Source organism: Phodopus roborovskii, unplaced genomic scaffold (assembly GCF_943737965.1).
Source record: "Phodopus roborovskii unplaced genomic scaffold, PHOROB, whole genome shotgun sequence".
In the NCBI taxonomy this organism is placed as follows: domain Eukaryota; kingdom Metazoa; phylum Chordata; class Mammalia; order Rodentia; family Cricetidae; genus Phodopus; species Phodopus roborovskii.
Genome location: NW_026126432.1, coordinates 3,427,144 through 3,433,143, shown reverse-complemented (window position 1 = coordinate 3,433,143; position 6,000 = coordinate 3,427,144). Strand labels below are relative to the sequence as shown.

The following is a 6,000-nucleotide window of genomic DNA, read 5'->3' as shown; positions in this document are numbered from 1 at the left end:
CCAGCGACCCACTGTTCTTTCAAAAGGTGTGTGTAAGGAGTAGGGGGACTGTCCTGCCTCATATGTACGCCCAAGGAGTCTGTAGTCAGAGAAGTACAAGGTAGAGTTGGAGGCCGAAGCGGGCTGGGAGGGGCTTCGGAGCATGGGGGTGGGCGGGTGGGTGCTGTGGTGTGTGGAAAGGTCAACTCCTCCCACCGTGACTGGAAAGACCAGAGAAAAGAGCCTGCAGGAAAGATCACCTGCACTTTGGTACCAGACGGCAGGAGACATTCTTGTCCAGTGGCCTATTACCTTCGAGGAAGCCAGGGGCTCTGCTCAAAGTCCTGAGGTAGGTGGCACACCTTTGAGATGGGTCCTGGGGAGAAGGAGAAATTGGTGAGGGAAATGAGAGTGGCTTCTGGGATTGCTGAGGTAGGAGACAGCGACTATATCCTGGAACCAGTGATCGTAGATCTCAATCAGTCTGGTATTTCCTTCCCTTTCTCTGCTCTCCGCTTCGTTCCCACCAAGCTTTTGAGACAGCATCTCTGGTGGGACAGGCATTGGAGCTGAGATGAAATGGAATTTGTGACTCTCCTGCCTCTGGCCTGGTAGCACCGGCACCGCAGGCACAAACTACCAGTACTAATCTGTGCTGTGCAATGGATGGAACACGGGTTTGTGCATGTTAGGCGAGCACTGCCCCAACTGAGCTACGTCTCCAACCCCACGATTCTCTCCAGAGCTGCTTCCCGTCCAAATTCAGCCATAGGGAACTCTAATATCTTTGAATTATTTCAGAAGAGTCCTCAGGAAAACCGTGGAACTTTGCAGCTTGTTTACCGAGGCCCCGTGCTCTTCTTTCAAATGGCCTATATCATCTACCTCCTAAAGCAGCCTGTTAATCTGTGTGTTGTAACTCTGAACCCGCTGTCCCCTCTGGTACCACTCTCCTTATCCTGTCTGTTTTCTGGGTATCTTGGATGTCTGGGTTGGTGTCATGGGAAGCTGAGACTGATCTTTCTACAGAAGAAGGAAAGCTTATAAGGCTCTGGTTTACCAGGCTCCTTTGCCACTGTAGGCCCACAGGAAGGAATTTATTAGGCTCCCGAGGATCAGAGAGTCTTCACCAACTTTTTTTGCGGAGGAGTGTGTGTATGTGGGGGGTTTGAGGCAGGGTTTCTCTGTAGCTTTGGAGGCTATCCTGGAATTTGCTCAGTAGACTAGGCTGGCCTCGAACTCAGAAATATGCAGGTCTCTGACTCCCGAGTGTTAGCATTAAAGGCATGCACTTTTTTCCAGTCCTAATATTCAACTGTTGCCCAACCTAGCATGCCTCAGGAAAGCCCCCACCCCACCCCACATACCAGCCCAGACAAGTCTGCCACGATAAGACTTCACCTCCTTTGTTTCATTAACATTCAAGGAAGCTAGTGGAAGATAGCTGGCCTTACAGCTTTTCTTCATCTCTCAGCTCCCAAATAGCTAGCTCTTCCTCAGATAAAGGGAAACCTGTGTTGTTTTTTTCATTTGCTAATAAAGTGGGCTCAGACCATTAAGGTGTATTGTGGGAGAAAAGGGGAAAATGGAGCTTTCTGGCAAAGGCATAAAGAGACCCTGGGGTGGTTACTCAAAAGGACCCCAGGAGTCTGGGAGGAGAGGCCATTACCTGGGAGGCCTCTGCGAAGGCCTTTCCCTAGCTAGATCCTTTTCTCCTTTGCTTTTCCTGGTGAGCACACCTACGGTGACCCAGGATCCCTCAGTGTCATAGCCCCCACCCAGGAGGGGTAGAAAATGATAGTTGCCCTTGGCAACACCTTTTTTCTAGGCTGGTTTGCCTGCTGTCTCCCAACAGTGGGTGACCTACTTCCACATCAGACCCCCTTCCTCTCTTACCTGCAAGGGCCTCCTGATTCCTTTCCCGACTTCTCAATGCTTTGTCAGCCTTTCCATTCTCCATCCTCAAGTCCCATGGTTCATGAAAGATAGCAACATTCGTCTGAGTGTTGTGGTATAATCCTATAATCCCAGTTTCTGTAGAGGCTGAGGTGGGGTTGTAAATTCAAGGCCTGAACCACAGAGTGAACCCTCGACCAGCATGGGCAACTTAATGAGACCTTGTTTCAAAATCAAAAGTAAAAAATAGGGCTGGAGATGTGGTCCAGAGGCAGAGTGCTTCTCTCACATAGGCAAGGCCCTGGGTTCCATCCCCAGTTTGGTTGGGGTTTAGGAATGAATATTAGACCTTCATCTTCCTCTGAGGAATGAAAAACAGACCAGACAGTTGAGAAAACACTTAGTTAGAGTGTGAGGGGAGGGGTCAGGAGCTAGCTATGCAAGTGTCTCTCTCTGTGTAACCCAGTCTGGCTTCCAACTCACGATCCCCCTGCCTCAGCCTCACAAGGGCAAGAATAACTGGAATGCACCATCATTCCTGGGGGTTTGTGAAATGATTTCTGAAATGTCAGTGGGTTAGTATTACTGTAAGGTTTCTGTACATGTAGATGGCAGGATTTTACTTTCTAAATCCACAGGTCTGAGTGGGGCCAATGGGAATAGGTCTTTGACAAGTCCTCTGTGCTAGTGATGCTAGGGTTGGATAGAGATTGCCTTCTCAGTGACAACCCTTCTAGTACTAAGATAAGGATAGATGGGGGTTAGAGTCCTTTCTCCGGTAAAAAGAACGATAGGGTGGGATACAAAGGCTGTGGAAATCTTAAAGGTAGTTATCAAAAAGGCAGATAGTTGAGCTTGGTGATAAAAATATCAGACATTCCCACAGGCCGATGAGGCCCAGGGAGTGTGAAGTGTCCAAGCAGGGAAAGGTATGAACAAGCAGCAACCACATGGAAGAATGCTGAACAACAATGAGTATCGTAGGTGCAAAGGATGTTTGGCATCATTCTAGTTTCATGAAAATGGCTGTGAAAACATAAAAATGTGTCTCTGAAGTTTCAAAGTTCTATGATATTTATAGATAATGTATGAGTTCTTATTTTGGACCTCCTCAGCCTTGGACATTTCTACCGGGATAGATTAAGTTATTCACATCTTCTCCCATTCCAGACATTTCTCTTTGACATACTATGTTAAAAGTATGAAGTACAGCAGAATTAAAGCAACCAAAACAACAACAACAGAATTGGCAAAAGAGAACAGAGAAATGGAAAAATATTGAAGGAAACAAACAAAATCCCAACAAACTGTAGTTGGTACCAGTACCAACAAAAGTGACATGGGGGAGGTGTATTGAGGTTATTAGTCATTCCATGGATTGAAAACTGTCATAATCTATGTGGAGGGTTTGCAGGCTGTTCAGGAATGTTGACCTGTCTTCTGGGCCAGCCAGGGAACTCTACTATAGTCTCTCACCTTACCATCTATCTCTGCTGCTTCTCTTAGATTTTAGACAGGAACTATAGAGGTGTTTCTTGACTTGTTAAAAATTCTATACATTCATCCCAATATGAAAATAGAGCCCTCTTCCATGTAGTAGTATAATCCAACTAAATTAACAGAGTTATCTTTGTCAATCATGTAGTGTTCAAGATTATCCTTACAAATCCATCTTATAATAACATTTATTTAACATACAAATCAAGTTTAAAGTTAAAAAATGCAAATGACCAACCCATTCTTTCAAAGACCTTGTTTTTTTTTTTTTAATCTACACATCATCATACATACCAACTGGCAACAGAGTTGGCCTTAAGCCTTTCTCATTCATCTCCCTGAAGGACTGCCTCTCATTTCAAATACAAACAATGCCTTTTTCTTGGTAGTATTAGGAACTGAACCCATGGATTTTTGAGTGCCTGGCCCAAGCTCTGCCACCAAGCTGCATTGTCCTGAAATATGAATAATTCATCTCTTGCCAAGGTCTTTCAATCCTTTTTTTTTTTTTTTTTTTTTTTTTTTTTTTTTTTTAACCCTCTTGGGACAGGGTTTCTCTGTTTAGCCCTAGCTGTCCTGGAACTAGCTCTGTAGACCAGGCTGGTCTTGAACTCACAGAGATCTGCCTGCCTCTGCCTCCCAAGAGCTAGGATTAAAGGCGTGCACCACCACTTGGTCGCCTTTCAATTCTTGACCCAAAAAAGAAGTGCACAAATGAAATGACCCAGTGAGTGTTCACAGGAATAATTATGTATGGTTTCCTTCATTAGGAATATGAATACAAATATCCCAATTTTAATCAGTTAATAGGGAAAGCCATGGCTGAGCTTTGTATGACTAGGAATGCAAGTGGTATGTGGCATTGTAATTACCACATGAAAACAAATCTGCTAGGAAAGTAACATCTTGGGATTTCTACCACACTTTGTAGCAACTTCCTTGAACACCTTTCCATCTCTTGATAATACAGGGGGAATTAAAGGAATGTTCCAGAGACTAGGCAACAGTGAGCTGGATGATGTGGCCAGGAGAGTGACAGAGAGGAATGAGAGTTTTCCTTTTCCTAATTATCAGTTTCTCAGTTACACACTTAACTCTTGGTTTTGCTGTCTGTGTTGCTCAGAGCAAACCCTGTCATTGTCTTCCCCAGATTAGAAAACGGTTGTATGAAAGTTTCATTTGTGGGCTGATAGCAAAAGATGTCTATTATTTTAAGAAATGCCAATTCTGATCATGAATGACGAAATATTTTTTTTACCCCTTTCTTGTGGTTTCAAGTTGTCCCCCATTTCTTCAAAGAATCATCACTTTTGTAAGTTTGTTAATCAAATTAGGTAGGTGTAGTGGAGCATAACTCAATCCCAGCACTGGGCAGAAACAGAGTTCCAAGTCAGCCAGGGCTTCATAGTGAGACCCTGTATACCTCCTCTCTTCACACCCCAAAGTCAAATCATCAAATGTTCGTAAGAAAAGAGACCTTTACATATCATCATTCCTATCATCTCAGGGGCGAAAGCAGGGTCTAAAGAGTTAAGTCCTGAGTCCTACAGTAGTTGGTGGGGGTCTTCCTACTGCCAGACCAGGGCTATTAAGTACACTTCAGTTGAGTATCCCAGGCTAGTCCTACTTCTGTTTCTGGGATTGAAGGTGTGCACCAGCACTGATTTATTTATTTATAAATATTCTATGTGGTCCTGGGGATCAATTTCTGGGCTTCCAACACTGTGCCAACTAAGCTACAGTCTCCAGCCCTCGACCTGTATTCTGAATCTGTCATAACTGAGAGGGTGCTTTGACCAAACCACTGTGGTGTGTGTGTGGGGGTTTATGTGCCATTTTATATTTTTTGGTCCTCTACTAATTTGATAACTTTGATTTCACTGTCTGATGTTTTAGACACGAGACCAGTCATGAAAAAAAAAGCAAATAAGCAAACCAGTGCTTTTACTTTATTTTTAAAAATATCCTTAGATTTAGTTCTTCTATGCATATGGTGTGAGTGTTTTACATGTATGTATGTATGTATTGTATGTATGTGCCTAATACCCATGCAGGCCAGAAAAAGATGCTGGGTTCCTTGCAACTGGAGTTATAGATGGTTGTGAATTGATGTGGTTGATGGGAACATCCCAGGCTTCTGCAAGAGCAAATGCTCTTGATGTTGAGCCATCTTAAACCCCAAACAGAGGTTTAAATAAGTATTTACTTATTTACGATAGGCTGAATAAAGACTGGCTGGAAGTTAGTTTGGTAGCCATCAATTTGTCATAGAGAGATGATGACAATATAGAGAAGGCAGTGGGAAGGAGACACCATCTTTGAAAGCCTACTCTTTACTCCCTTTGGGTTATCTTTCTTTCTTCCTTCCTTCCCTCCCTCCCTCCCTCCCTCCCTTCCTTTTTTTCCTTCCTTTCTTTTTTTGTCCCCTTCTCAGTACTCTTTCAATGAACTACTTCCCCAGCCTGCTTTTTACTTTTAATTTTGAGACAGGGTCTCACTGAGTTGCCTAGTCTGGCCTTGAACTCACCCTATAAGCCAGACTGGTCTTGAACTTGATAACCTGCCCCTGCCTTCCAAAGCAGCTGTGATGACAGGTCTCCACCACAAGACCGAGCTTATCTCATTCCT

At 44.1% G+C, this 6,000-nt stretch overlaps 1 protein-coding gene across 1 annotated transcript in view; it reads left to right on the top strand.

Moving 5' to 3' along the window:
* Window positions 1-247: 247 nt before the first annotated feature.
* Window positions 248-6,000, top strand: part of Jade1 (jade family PHD finger 1) — a 60,946-nt gene continuing 55,193 nt past the window's right edge. The window contains exon 1 of the mRNA XM_051185668.1: window positions 248-328. The gene's annotated coding sequence lies outside the window, so the exon portion shown is untranslated. The remainder of the gene's footprint in view (window positions 329-6,000) is intronic.